The 15,534-nt window shown below is 37.5% G+C and overlaps 1 long non-coding RNA gene across 1 annotated transcript in view; it reads left to right on the top strand.

Moving 5' to 3' along the window:
- The first annotated feature begins 6,830 nt into the window (after positions 1-6,830).
- The window catches only part of LOC138165677 (uncharacterized), a 19,645-nt gene continuing 10,941 nt past the window's right edge, over positions 6,831-15,534 (top strand). Inside the window, exon 1 of the long non-coding RNA XR_011169398.1 lies at positions 6,831-6,958. This is a non-coding gene — a long non-coding RNA (uncharacterized lncRNA). The remainder of the gene's footprint in view (positions 6,959-15,534) is intronic.

The raw sequence follows: 15,534 nt of genomic DNA, 5'->3' as shown, positions 1-15,534 counted from the left end.
TGCATTAAATTATGAAGTTTTCTTGTCTTTGTATACCTCAGTTTCTAAAGATGAAGATGGAGAAAAAAATAGACAATAATAATCAATCACAAGATATGTAGGGGTCTAGTCCATTGGTTGGTGAGACGACAGTTATTTGGACTTCTTGTGTATCATCATCCTACAACCTGATGATATTTTCAATCACTTCAGGTACTTGCTTTACTCTTCAGTGATAAGAAAATTTGAAGGGTGATGTTTCTACATTTTGGTTCCATGAAGAGGATAAGCTACCGAATGTAACTTTCTATATTACCCCTAACATCAATGAGATCTCAAATACAAAACTAATACAAATACTAATACTAATACTAAAATACAAGACTTACAAACTAGAAACAGATTGGAGCTATTTGAATCACTACATAATCACACTTGCTATGCTTCTCTTTTACCAATGTTTATGGTCTCTGACAATGGATGTCAGAAAAGCAAATGGAAGATTTATAATGGTGTCTTGTGATGAAGGAAAGGAGACATGGTGTCACGGATAGAGCCCTAGATTTGGGAACAGGAAGATGAGTTCAAATCCATTCTTAGACACCTATTATCTGTGCTATATTCCTTTATCTCCAGAACAGATAGATGTGAGTTACTCTATCCATGTAAATTATTTCTAACTTTGTCAAATAGTAAGTTAATAACAAACCCGCAAAAGAAAACTTAAAATTTGTATTTCCCATTCCAAACCCAGTCACCTGCAAACCTCCTATTTCCCCCACTACCTTTGGTTTTCTTTGTTGTCTTTTTTTCCCCTTTGATTTGTCTTTGGGTTTCTTCATTCAATAGCTTTAATGGTTAGGTTACATATCACACTAAATGTATAATTAGATGCACATATGCTTAATAACTAATTACTTTGCTTTTATCTCTATTTCCTAGGGCAATTTAGATAGCCAGCACCAAGTAGGGGGTGGGGAAAGTATTTTTGTCAAGCTTCATTGTGATTTGAAAGGCCCTTGGGCTACATGGAGATTAGAGTGTTAAATTAATTTTGTTCCATCAAACTATGTATAATTTAAAATTAAGACAAATATCCCCAACAAAAAATAGTCCATATGTACATCTGACTAACAACAAGAAAAAAAAAGATTCAAAGACTGCATTTCCTTCTTTCTGAAGTGTTTCCAATTAGTAAGAGTTCCCTTTGGGTTATACGGGATATTTCTGTGATGCTGGAGAATGTTTCCCATAGATCCAAGCTGTCATATCAGGGGAGGAAAAACAAACAGAGAAAATTCAGTGTAATTGTCTATATGTTCTGTCCTGGGCTCAGTAGTCATTCACGAAATTCTTTGAGTTCCTTAAGTCTAGCAGACATCAACCCCAGCAGTGCATGCTTTATTTCATTTCATATAATATAAGCAATGTGACATCCGCTCTATGTGCATTAAATAGGACTGTTAACATTACTCCTGTTACCTTTATTTGTTATGAATAATGAGAACTTGAGAGTTCATTGATCCTAAAGTTCTATAAAACTGAAAAGGGTCACTTTTCACTAGTTTTAGCTGCACCTTTCCAATTTGTTTGGTAATGGATACATCTTTTTATGAATTCCTCATTGGAATGATTAGACATACAGAGGAGTTCAGTGGGAAATGCTCAGAGAAGTTAATTATTCAATAGACCTCACTTGATTTTTCTGGGTCTTAAAGTATCTGAAATATGAGTGGGATTTTAGAAGCTCTTATTTAAACTGCCATCTTAACCTGGGAAATTACACTGTTATACAAAAATGAGAATAAATTTAGAGGGTTTTTTTTTTGGGGGGGGTGGATTTTGTTTTGTTCCATTGAGAAAACAAACCTGAGAGCACAGAAAAATAGCTGAAAGCATCACATTGCTACAAAGGGCAATCGTGTCTTAGAAAAAGTGTACAATAAGGCTAAGCCTTATGTACAGCTCTCCCTTTTCACTCATGAGGAGAGCTTCTATCATTGGATGGCCCAGGTCATTCAGTACATTAGGAAAGAAAAGGGTGAATTCATTCATTGTCTGCTGGAATATGACTCAGAATACTGTAAAGTCCTGTGTGAACATGACCTAAAGTTAAAGCCCCTTCATTTAGTTCATAAAAAATTCTAAAGAATGACTGTGAAATAATGAGATGGGTTCCACAAGTATCCAGAAAAATAGAAGAAAAAAAGGGTTTCAAGACATTATAAGTGTTACAAGAAATCAAAGAAAGGGGAAGATCACTGAGGATTTGGGATATTCTGGGAATAAAGGAAATGGGGCATACTAGAAAACAATTTATTGAGACTACTGGCCACAGTTGTGTACAGTGGAATATGGCCCAGGTGTGAGGTAATATTCTGTCCATGTTCTATGCATATGCATCAGTATTCTGAAGACCTAGTTTCTAATTTTTGTATCAGTCAATTTTTAGCTATATGTCCTTGGGCAAGTCACTTAACTTTTCTGTTTTCTTCCCTTTTCTTAATGAATGAAACAGATACTTAATAAAGCAGAAATAATGACATTTGTAAAACCTATCTTACAACATTGTTGTGATGAAGATGCTTTTGAAAACTATGAAGTGAAAAAAAGTTAATTTGAATATGTGTGTGTATATATATACTTTTATGGAAAAAAGGGGGATATTTTTAGCAAAGTCTTAAAAAGAAAGTACAAAGCAAGGTGGAGAACCTGTAACCTTGAGGCCACATGTGGCCATTTACATCCCCAAGTGTGGCCCTTTAACTGAATACAAACTTCACAAAACAAATTCCCTTAATAAAAGCATTTGTTTTGTAAAACTTGGACTTACTTGAGGACCTAGAAGATCACATGTGACCTTGAGGTCATAAATTCCCCATCCTTGGTATAAAGTATACGACAGAGCCTTGGGGTGGGTGGAAATGAGCTTTAGAATACAAAGAAGGCCTTAGTCTAAAAGGACCAGGGTCTCCCATTGCTCTCGACCATTTCCATATATCCTGATGCATATCTGGCCACTGGACCCAGATGACTGGAGGAAAAAAGGAGGCTGGTGACCTTACACAGCCCTCCCTCACTCAAATCAAAGTCAATTGAAAGTCATGTCATCATTTCCCTGATGTCATGGTCCTCTCTGAAAATGAAGGACAAATACAACCGCAACAGCAAAGAAAACCATAAGGAATCTGTCCTGATTAGAGCAAAAAGTCCCTTCCAAAGAGAAATCAGGAGAAATGATTGGTTGGGCAAAACTCAGCCAGTTGATGCAAATCCTTGAATTCCCAACTGAAGAGTTTGGACTTAATCTAAAAAGGAATTGGAAGCTATTGTAGGCCCTTGAGAAGGGCAGTTCTAAAATAAAAATAATTCTTAAGGAGGTTTAGTGTTAAGGAAGTATGTAAGGTTTATGGGAGGAAATAATGGAGTCAGGTTAACTAGAAACAGGGGAATGAATTTGCTAAGTATTGCAGGAAACCAGTTATGAAATGAATAGACAAAACATAACTAGTCACATATGAGTAATTGAAAAGATATTAGTAACTTGTGTTGGAAAGGACCTTAGAACTCATGAACTCTACCTTCCTCCTCCATGAAATAATTCCTTCTAAAAGCCTCCTGATAGGTAGTCACCCAGACTCCATATAAACATTTCTAAAGGTGGGGAATCCACTAACTCACAATAAATCTCAGTCTATTGTTAGGCATTTATTAAGATGAAAAGTTGCTTTCTAATCCTGTTCTCTGAAGCTACACAAAATGTCTATTTGTTCCTGTGGATATTTAAAGGCTGCAATCATTTACCAATATGCTTTCCTCTTCTCCTCCATATAAAACATCCTTAGTTACTTCAACTGTTCTGTAAGTACTATAAAAGGTCATATGATGCAATTTTAAGTTCCCTCACCATTTTAGTCATCCCTTTTTGTGATGCAACTTTCATAAAAATATCTTAAATTTTGGTGGATTTATACTGTGATCAACACAGATGGTTAGTAGGATCACTACCTCTTCTGGAGGCATTCTGTTAAATGCCTCACAACTGGCTCTCAGGAGAAAAAAATGTATGCAGTACACACTTTTAAGTTTAAACAACATATTTTCTTAAGTCTAGACAATCAACCAAGCAGTAATAAATAATTCCTTGATTTGTAACATTTGTCAATTTCTGAGATGTAAAGATTCACATTTGAAAAATAACAATAAGCTCCCAGGAGATATTTTAACCTAGTTCCAGCAAACTCATGATCCTATTCTGAGAGAGGGAGGTAGGGAAGGAGCAAAGATGAAAGGAACAAAGGAAGGAAGGGAGGAAAGAAAGAAGGGAGGGAAGAAGGAAGGGAGAAAGGGAGGAAGGAAGGAAGGGAGAAAGGGAGGAAGGAAGGAAGGAACAAAGGAAGGAAGAAAGGAAGGAAAGAAGGAAGGAAGGAAGGAAAGAAGGAAAGAAGGAAGGAAAGAAGGAAGGAAGGGAGGAAGGAAGGAAGGAAAGAAAGAAGGGAGGGAGGGAACAAGGAAAGGAAAAGATAGTGACAGATAGCAGCAGTAAGACAGAGACAGATGAGTTTCACATTTTGAGGGTGAGATGTTAAAGAATTTGGTAATATACCGCTATACGTGAAAAAATTTAAAACAATAACAGCAATGGCAGAGCAAAATCAGTCAAAGATATGAATAATTATTGTTGTTTTTCAGTCATGTCTAACTCTATGTGACCCCCTGGATGTTGTCTATGGGGTTTCTTGGTAAAAATCCTAGAGCAATTTCCTATTTCTTTCTCCAATTAACAGAAAAAGCTAACGTTTATATAATACTTAAAATTTTTGCAAAGCATTTTATCAATATTACTTCATTTTATCTTCAAGATGACCTTGGAAAGTAGGTGTTTATTGTTGTTGTTATTAACTTACCAATATTTTATTTGTTTTCTTTACATTTAACACAAATTGGTGATCCTTTATGCCATGTCAATGGAGTGTTAGTAATATTTGCTTTTCAAAAACATGAAGTAGAAAGTAATACCTATACTATTGTATTTTTTCCAATTACACGTAAAGACACATTTTAACATTCATTTTTTAATAAAACTTTGAGTTCCAAATTTTCTTCTTCAGTCCCCTCCTTCCTCCCTAAGATGGTAAGCAATTTAATATAGATTATTTATGTGCAGTCATGTAAGATATATTTCCATGTTAATCATGTTATGAAAGAAGAAAAGAAAACAAAAGGAAAAAACTATGAAAAAATAAAGAAAGTGTATTAAATAGTATGCTTTGATCTGCATTGCAATTCCATCAGCTGTTTTCTCTGCTTGTAGATAGCATTTTCCAACTTGGACCATTGTATTGCTAAGAAGAGCTAAGTCAATCATAGTTAATTATCACACAATGTTGCTGTTCCTGTGTATAATGTTCTCCTGACTGTGCTCACTTCACTTTGCATCAGTTCATCTAAGCCTTTCCAAGTTTTTGGTTTTTGGTTTTTTTTTTCTGAAATCTGCTTGCCATTTCTTACAGGACGATAATATTCCATTGAATTAAAATACCACCACTCGTCCAACCATTCCCCTACTGACAGGAATCACTTCAATTTCCAGTTCTTGGCCATCACAAAAAGAACTCCTATAAATAATTTTTTACATGTAGGTCTTTCCCCCTTTTTTCTTATCTCTTTGGGATACAAACCTAGTTGGTAGCATTGCGTGATCAAAGGTATGCACAGTTTGATTGCCCTTTGGGCATAGTTCCAAATTGTTGAGTGAAATTGTTGGATCAGTTCAAAACTCCACCAACAATGTATTAGTGTTACCAATTTCCCCACATCTCCAACACTTATCATTTCATTTTCTGACATATTAGCTAATCTGATAAGTATTAGGTGGTACCTCAGAGTTGTTTTAACTTGCAAGTAATACCTATTTCACAACATATGGATCAAGCTGTTAGCAGGATGTTAAAATATTTTGTTTTTCTTGTGATTAATAATACCTCTTTAAAATTAATCTAGCTTTCAAAAAATAGTCTGTAATAGGGAAAACTGGGTTAAGAAGACTGCTAAATTATCAAGGTTTATTAATGTAATATCTATTCCATGGATGGGAAACCTGCAGCCTCCAGGCCACACATGACTCTGTAAGCACTGAAGTGGAGCCCATGGACTGAAGGAATCCATACTTCACAAAACAAAGTCCCTTAATAGTAGCATTTGTTGTTTAAAATTTAGACTCAGTGAAAAGGCCACACCCAGGGGCCTAGAAGGCCACAAGAGGGCTGGAGGCCAAAGGTTCCCCACCTCCAATCTTGAAGGTTTTTTTTTCTTCTACAAAATTTGCAAACATTTAAAATGATTTCAGCCTGATATGCAAATTCTAGTCATTTGTTTTCAGGCTTAGTATGTATTATATATTATGTGAAGTTTTTAAAATACATCATAAGCCAAATAGTGAAAATTCCCAAAGTATTAATGTACTCAAAACTTTCTCTTTCACCATGAAAAAGTAAATAAAACTGTTGGTTTATTCTTTTTTTCCCTTTAGGTATTTGTCTTTAACTTTAAAATTATTATTCATTTTTTAGCATTTTTTCTTTTAAAATTGAATTTAAAATTATCTCTCTCCCTCCCACCACTTCCCCAGCTGAGAGGGCAAGCAAAATCATATCAATTGTATATGTCAAAGCTGTAATGGTAATGGGGATTTGAAGATCTTCCCTGCCCCTTGTAATGGCAAGCAAACAAATACTTAGCTCCTTGTTTCAAGTTAAGCCTTGCCTTTGATTACATCAAGCCTCTGTTAAGAAACAGAATTTGTGAATCCCACAGTGGGAGGAACTTGCTGATGCAACAGGAAGGGGCAGAACAGGGAGGAGCTAATGACCAGGATAAAAAGCTGAGCATAAGCTGAGAGTGACCCAAAACTGCTGGAAACAAGCAGCATGGAGGCTGAGGAGCTACTGTGAGTGAGAGAGAGGCATTCTTGCTTGAGGTAGTCTGTTTTGTTTTGAAGGCCTGACAGAGGGAAGGTTTGGGAAGGCTTGGGAATGTGGGTGTTTGCTGCATTGGTTATGTGTACCAACTTTGTGGTTACTGTAATGAATTTGACTTTCTGGTTTTGGGACTTGGTTTTCTGGTATTTGAATAAATGCTTTGGTTCACCTCCATGTGAAGAGCCTGTTACATTTTGTGATTCACTACTATACCAGCATATTCATAGCTGCTGTGGGCACTGTGGATATCACATTGGTGTTACAAAAGAAAGCAAAATATATCCACATTATCCACATAATGATAATAATTTATTATTATTATAAAGTGAGAAAATTTTACTTCATTTTGTACTCAGAGTTCATAAGTTCTCTCTCAGGTGGTGGGTGGCATGTTTTCACCAGGAGTTCATTGTAATAGCTTTGGATGAAATCTTTCACAGTTGATCGTCATTACAACATTGCTGTTACAGTGTGCAATGATCTCCTGGTTATTTTGCCATCAGTTACTATAGGTCTTGCCATGTTTTTTTTTTTTTTTTTTTAATCCCATATTTTTTCTTTTTTTATATCACAATAGTACTCCCTCACAAACATAAAAACCCCCCCCCCCCTTTTTCAGTCATTCCCCAATTTCATGTTATGGGTGATCCCATCTCATTCATGTTCACAGTTATGATTACTAATTATGTATTTCCCTCCATCCTATTTTTTTCTGTTTATCCTTCTCTCTCTCTCTCTCTCTCTCTCTCTCTCTCTCTCTCTCTCTCTCTCTCTGTTTCTCTCTCTCTCTCTCTGTCTCTCTCTCTGTCTCTCTCTCTGTCTCTCTCTCTCTGTCTCTCTCTGTCTCTCTCTCTCTGTCTCTCTCTGTCTCTCTCTCTCTCTCTGTCTCTCTCTCTTTCTGCTGTCCCTCTTCAAAAGTCTGTTTTTCTTCTGACCACTGCTTCCCTTAATCCATCTTTTTTTATCCTCCCCCTCCTATTTCCCTGGTTTGAGAAGATAGATTTCCTCTTTGAATCAATTTTGATGAGAGTGAATTTCAAACATTGCCTGCTACCCCTGCCAATTCCCCCCTTTGCTATAAAAGCTCTTCCTTGAGTATATCTATTCTGTGAAACAATTTCCCCCATTCTACTTCTTATACCCTTCTCCCAGTGCATTCCTCTTTTTCACTCCTTCACTTTTTTTTTTTAAAGCAATCGGGGTTAAGTAACTTGCTCAAGGTTACACGGCCAGTTATTTTGGGTGTGGGGCTGAGTGTCTGAGCCCGGATTCGATCCAGGTCATCCCGACACTGGAGCCGGTGCTCTTCCTCGCTGAGCCACCTGGCCGCCCCTAAGCAATTGGGGTTAAGTAACTTGCTCAAGGTTACACCGCCAAGTGTTTCTGGGTGGGTGCTGAGTGTCTGAGCCCGGGATTCGATCTCCAGGTCATCCTGACACTGGAGCCGGTGCTCTTCCTCGCTGAGCCACCTGGCCACCCCAACTCCTTCACTTTTCTTGAGAGAACAGGCCAACATAATTGCCTCACACTCATGTGCTCTATTTATTTAGACTCCTTCTAATCGTCCTAATGATGACATGGTTCTTAGGAGCGACACGTATCATTTTCATTTGATGTAAATAGTTTAACTTCATCGAACATCTTGTGCTCACTCTTCCACATCGACCTCCTTATGTTTCTCTTGAATCTCCTGCTTGAAGGTAAAGTTTTCTTCAGCTCTGGTCTTATCATCAGGAATACTTCAAAGTCTTCTAGTTCATTAAGTATCTATTTTTTTTTATCACCTGAATTAGGTTTTCCAGCTATGTTATTTTTGGTTCTAATCCTAGCTTTGTAATCCGATCCGATTCTTTGTCTTCTGAAATGTCGTATTCAAAACCCTCCACTTTTTTAAATGTAAAAATTGCTAAATCTTTTGTGATCCTGATGGCAGCTCCATGATATGTGAATTATTCCTTTCTCAATACTTGTAATATTTTATCCTTGGCCTGTGAGCTCTGGAATTTAGCTATAATATTCCTGGGAGTTTTCATTTTGTGATCTCTTTCTGGAAGTAAATGGTGGATTCTTTCAACTTCTATTGTACTCTTGGGATCTAAGACATTGAGGCAGTTTTCCTTGATAATTTCTTGAAACATGAGGTCTAGGATTTTTTTGTTTGTTTGTTTGTTTGTTTGTTTTTAATCATGGCTTTCAGGTAGTCCAATAATTTCTAAAATTATTGGGAATGTTGGGAGAGTTCAGTGCTTGCTGTTTGTACTCTGGCATCTTGGCTACACCCCAGTAGGAACTATTATTAACCTCATTTTGCAGATGAGCAAAATAAGGCAAACAGGTTAAATGACTTACCTAAGGTCACATGGCTACTAGGTGTCTGAGGCTGGATTTGAATTCAGGTTTTCCATATTCAGGTCTAGTGCTTTATCTGCTAGGTCACCTAAGAGCTAGGTGCCTCTGCATCTAGATATTAATGGAGAAAGAAGAATGTATAGTGTAAAATATGTTAAAGAAAGATGATTTTAAGAAAAATTATAGACTAATAGGACTGATAGTTGGAAGCAAACTTAGACTATTTCAAAATCACGTGGCCTGCTCTTTAGCCATCCTCTTCACTCTCCTCTCATAGGATCATGGATTTTTGATCTCAGACCTGGGGCTCAGATAGTTAAACTTCGATCTTCTCTTGCCCTGGCTCAGCCCTCCATGCCACTTCATAGACATTTTCAAATTATGCCACTACAGAAATTGCAGAGTACATATCCATCTCTGTCTTCCCTTCTATCCTTCCTTTATGTATTGTTTTTTTTTTCCCTGTTAGGGTGCAAGTTCCGTAAGTACAGAAACTGTCTTGCTTGCTTGGATTTATAGCTATGTTTCTTAGCATAATGCCTTTCATGCGTTAAATCTCTTAATAAATGCTTTTTTGATCATTCACTTGGAGTTCATCCAGGGATGTATTGGTAAATGTTTCACAATTGGACTATGGAGAATTGGGGAGGAATAAATACATGATGGACTTTTTAAGTTTAATCATTATTATTAACATTTTCTCCATCACTTTCGTAAATCTAGAAAATTAACAGAATAATAAATTGAGCTCTGATTTGTAGCCTTTGCTGATTTCTGAAATGTAAATACTCATACTGAAAATTTCCCAATCGGTTATTTCCAGTATGAGCTGGGTCCAGTACACTCTTGATTTATTCCAACCCCTCCATTTTACAGATGAGGAGACTAAGACAAAGGAAAAATATGGTTGAGTAACATTTCCAAGTGCGGCAGAGAGAAGAAGACTGAGAAAATTACACTGAGGTTATGAAGTAGAACATTTCTGACCCTGTAGAGGACAATTTCCCTTTATCTCATGACCTAAAATTCTACAGAAGAAGTTGAAGCAAGAGGGACCTAAAGTTATCAAGAATGAAATTCTTATGGCAGAAAGAATTTCAATAAAGTGAAAAAAGTTTCAGGAGACTAATATTGGTATTATTGATCAACCAAGATTTTTTAAAAGACATGTATAAGAGAAGTAAGGGAAGGTGATCGATAATGAATATAGAGTAGTTGGCACAAGCTTATGAGAATTGTTTAGGAATGTGAAAACTCCCAGTTGAGGATGGAGATAAAAGGAAAGGACTACAAAACCATCTTCTTACTTAATGGAAGTAAGAGGATGTTCAAAAAAGGGATAGGTCTACTATTCAAAGAGGATGGATTGATGATAATAGACAATAGAACAAAAGAACTTTTGAACCCTTATGTTGCTTCAGTTTTCTTTAACAAGGGAACTGATCTCAGGATTGTGAGTGATAGAATAGAAATGCTAAACACGAGGTTGAAAATGAAGATAAATATGGAGATGGTAAGGGCATATCTAGCTGCTTTCTGTAGATTCAGCTTGGATAAAAAAACATTAGAAAGTGTTAACAGAACTGTTAGTTATTTTATCATATTATTATGGAAATAATTTATTATTTTATTATTATTTATGTTATTAATTGTCATGTTATGTTGTTATGTTATGTTTGTTATGTTTGCTATGTTATGTTATGTTATGTTATGTTATGTTATGTTATGTTATGTTATGTTATGTTATGTTATGTTATGTTGTTTTACCCTGCTTTAAAGTGATCTTTGGAAAATCTTAGAGAACGAAAAAGCCGCTATATGAACAGGGAAGGACAAATACCATGATTTTCTTTTTCTTTCTTTCTTTCTTTCTTTCTTTCTTTCTTTCTTTCTTTCTTTCTTTCTTTCTTTCTTTCTTTCTTTCTTTCTTTCTTTCTTTCTTTCTTTCTTTCTTTCTTTCTTTTTTTGGAGGGGGAAAGGCAAGGCAATGGGGGCTAAATGACTTGCCCAAGGTCACATGGCTAGTTTTGTGTCAAGTGTCTGAGGCTGAATTTGAACTCAGGTCTTCCCGATTCCAGGGCCAGTGCTCTATTCACTATACCACCTAGCCATACTGGTAACGTGATTTTCAAAAGAAAAAAAGAGAAAAGAATTGATCCTTCAAACTATAGATCTGTGAGCTTAACTTCCATTTCTAATGAAATTCTTCAGCGTATTAAAGTGTCCTTTAATTTTCTGAGCATTTATAAAAGGAATCTGTGATTATTAAAACGTAGCATTCTGGTTCCAATGCTTGTGCAAGCCAGGATGAAGCTGCTGACCCACAACGTGCTGAGCTCCTACATGCTTGGGAGCTTATGGCTGGGCATCCAGGCTCCCCAGATCCTCATGAGCCCCGTGGACTTCCATGACACGCATGATCCCCAAGATGGAGTGGGCTGCGTGGGTGGAAGTGGCCAAGAGCCTGGGACACCTGTCTGAGCTGCCCCGGCAGCTGGCCCAGGGCTACGGGGGTGAAGAGTTTCTGAGGAAGGTGCACCATGTGCTGTTAGAAGTAGAGGTGGTCAAGGGCACTCTGCAGTGCCCAGAATCTGGATGCCAGCTCCCCATCAGCTGAGGGATCCCCAACGTCCTGGGCCCTAGAATTTAGCCCCCTCCCACTTTGTGTCCATTTTGTGTGTGTGTGTGTTCATCCAGGCTGAGCAGTAATCCTCTCATCCACCCAGGTCCCTAGTCCACACAGAGCCTTGTTACATATATTTTTTCCTTATTAAAGATTCCCCCCCAAAATAGGGGTGTCTGGGTAGTACAGTGAATAGAGCACTGGCCCTGGAGTCTGGAGAACCTGAATTCAAATTCAGCCTCAGACACTTAACACACTTACTACCTGCATGACTTTGGACAAGTCACTTAATCCCAATTGCCTTGCCTTCCCCCCTCCAAAAAAAACAACAAAAAATTTAGCATCGCTAGAGTTTTGTCAGATTGTTTGACAAGATTACCTGGATATAAACAAAAACATGTTAGAAAAATCTCTCATAATATACTCAGTGCTGGGGGGAAGCCAAATTGTGGATTTGAGAGTTGACCACTACCCAGGGAACCAAGGTACTTGGGGGAAAAAAAGGAAACAACAGGATTTGGCAATATGCTTATCTAAAGCAGGTTGGTTGAGCTCTACCTCAGTTTCCCTTTATGTTAAAAGGGAATATTATTTACCTTTTATAGGAATACAAAGGAACTATGATTTTATAGGTATGGGAATTCCTTATTTCTTCCCCTACCACCTCCACCCCCCCCCCCATGATTCATTAGATGAATCCTAGAGAGTTCCCTTGAGTAATACTCTAATTTCCATAGAGATTAAATGACTTGTCTGGTGTCACAAAGCAAGAAATTGTGAGGAATAGATTTGAACCCAGTTTTTTCCTAACTCCACGTCCAGAAATGTATCCATCTTGTCTCTTAACAACTGAAATGAACGAACAAGTGAATGGATGAATGAATGAATGAACAAATAAATAAGTTGTTCTTCATTTTCGTAGAAGACCGGAGGCATCACAGGTTGATGTCTTGACTTTGGGGTAAGTTGGCTTTAAGTGAGGCAGAGTTGCACAATGACATCAGCCTCACTCTCTTCTAGACTCATTTGATGCCAGTGGCAAGACAAAAGTCAAGACAAAAGGCTGTGGCTCAGGGTGAAGCGTGTGCCCTTGGTGGGTTTGGACACCAACCTCTAAAAGATCCACTGCTTTTACTTCAGCCACCTTCGACAATTCAACAACAGTTGTTTCTCATCAATCCATTCAGCAAGGTGAAGTTTTCACATTCTTGGGGTAGACATTTCTCTAATTCACCCATGTGTTTGAGGTCAACCTGGTTGCTGAGATAGTTTTACAGGGTGTGGCTACTCTGGTGCCTGCTAAGGCTTCTTAGAGCCACAGGTGAGAGTTGGGTGAAAGGTAGACATCAAAGATGAATGGGCAGCTCTAAAAAGCTTAGACAAGCCCTTGTAGATTCTAGTCCTCCCTAAACATCCCATACACCCCAAATAAGAAAGCAAACAAACAAATAAAGCATTGAGGTTTAAAGGAGAAGACAGTTGTTACTGTTATTTAGTTTCCTTGACCACATTTGAGATTTTCTTGGCAAACACAGTAGAATGGTTTGCCATTTTCTTCTCTAGCTCACTTTATAGATGAGGAACTGAGGCAAATAAAATTAAGTGACTTGCCCAGGATCACATAGCTGGAAAGTGTCTGAGGCTGGAGTTGAGCTAAGGTCTTCCTGAATCTAAGCCTGGCAAGCTCCCTACACTGCACCACCTAGAGAGTAGGAAAATCCCGAATTACCCAGAGCAAGGCTCTATAAATACAATGATTTGTTGTGATGTGTTCAGCAAGTCTGCGGCTAGAGCAGCTGGCAGAGTACTGACTTGCAACCCCTTTTTGTTTTGACCTATCCAAAAATATAGCTATCAGCAAAATGAGCATTATTATTCAAGATAGGCCGATTTGCATCTTAATATATAGTGTTCATCTTGCCACAGGCAAAGGCTAGTGATTAGAGAGGTTAATAAGGGAAAATGAGGGAAGCAAGCCAAGCTGGGCTTTGGTTTGGGTAGCCTCAGGGAATATTGAATCCACAGAAGGATGTTTGGGGAAAGCCCTGGAGATGAAGCTGCACAAAGTGTCTTAGCATAGATACCCCTGGAATCATTCTGTAATCAAATATACTAGCCTATTCTTAAGGAGATACATTCACAATTTTTTAACCCATGTTTTGCTTTACTAAGATCCAATTTTCGGTAATCATCTTTTTTTGTTTCTTTTATTTTTTCTTATCCTTCATTCTGCTCTTTCTGTGTATTTTTCCTCCACATCCAGAAATGAATCCAGGGACACTTGCTGGTTACCTTTTAGTGCAAGGCATTCTACCAGGTGTTTTGAGTTATTCAAAGAAGTATTAGGCCTAATCGCTGCTCTCAGCAGGTCTCTTTTTTGGACACATAATATGTGTAGCGCCACGCTGGGTACAATGAGGAATATTATGCTTTCTGTTGTTAAGGAGCTCACAATTTAGATGGAGAAATAAGACACATCCTCAGAAAACCATTAGTGCACATTGCAGAAGAAGGCGTAATTAAGTCCTGCCTTTATGGTATGGATCAGAAATAGTTAGGGAGGTGTCTACCCTAAGCATGTGAAGACTTCCCCTGGTAGAATGGGCAGAGGAGAACAATTTGTTCTAATGGCTATAAAGCCTGCTCAAATAGGTTCTGTGGTGTGCTTAGAATGTGGTTAGATTTCAAAGATGCCAAGTTTATCCACTGCATCCCTGACCATCTCCTGTCATCCTGACTTTTATCTTGCCACTAGTTTTCTATGACTCTGGAAAAGAGTGAGGCTAATGTAATGCCTTTGTGCAACTCTGCCTCATTTCAATTCAATTCATTCACATGTCGGGATATCTTCTTTGAAAATGAAGTTTAAACAACAACAACAATCAGGCACTGATCAGAGAAGGAAAAGATTATTGAGAGCCAGGGTGCTAAGAGAAGATTTCACCGAGAGGTCAAATTTAGGCTCAGAATTTTAAGTTGTTTGAAAACTTGAAAATCAATACTCTTCTTTTGTTAATGATGAAACTAAAACCCAGAGAAGGTGTGGTTCATTATAAGTCACCCCAGTAGTTAGCTGCAAAAGCACAACTGCAATACACTTTCTTGCCTTTTTGTGGAGTGCTATTTCACCATACCATGGAATTGAAGTTGAAGTTTGAAAAATCGGTAAGATATTAAAAATCAGAGACTTGCTAGGAGATTATTCCCAAAGTAATAATGTAATGTATGGGTATTGAGATGGAAATAATCATAACATGTTCAGATGACAGGAAGGAAGTGAATGGCCTGATTTGTGACGGTTTAAGGGGTTTTATAGATGGTTTAATAGAATGTATATTGAACTTGGACTACCTAAAGAATTTGGACTACTATTCCATTTCTAATAATCAGGGACTGTTGCATGACACAATTTCTCTGAGACTTAATTTCATTATTTGTAAAAAATGTATAGTGACGTTTGCCTAGACCATATCACAAGATTACTGGAAGTTTGTTAATTTACATTTATTAAATGCTTAATATGTGTTGTGCACTGGGCTAAGTGTTGGGGTGAAAGAAGAAAGAAAGAAAGAAAGAAAGAAAGAAAGAAAGAAAGAAAGAAAG

This window comes from Petaurus breviceps, unplaced genomic scaffold (genome assembly GCF_028583685.1).
Source record: "Petaurus breviceps papuanus isolate PSGF00001 unplaced genomic scaffold, PetGlider_PUasm1.0 214, whole genome shotgun sequence".
NCBI lineage: Eukaryota > Metazoa > Chordata > Mammalia > Diprotodontia > Petauridae > Petaurus > Petaurus breviceps.
Note: the sequence above shows the minus strand (reverse complement) of the source record. Positions and strands in the feature narration are given on the sequence as shown.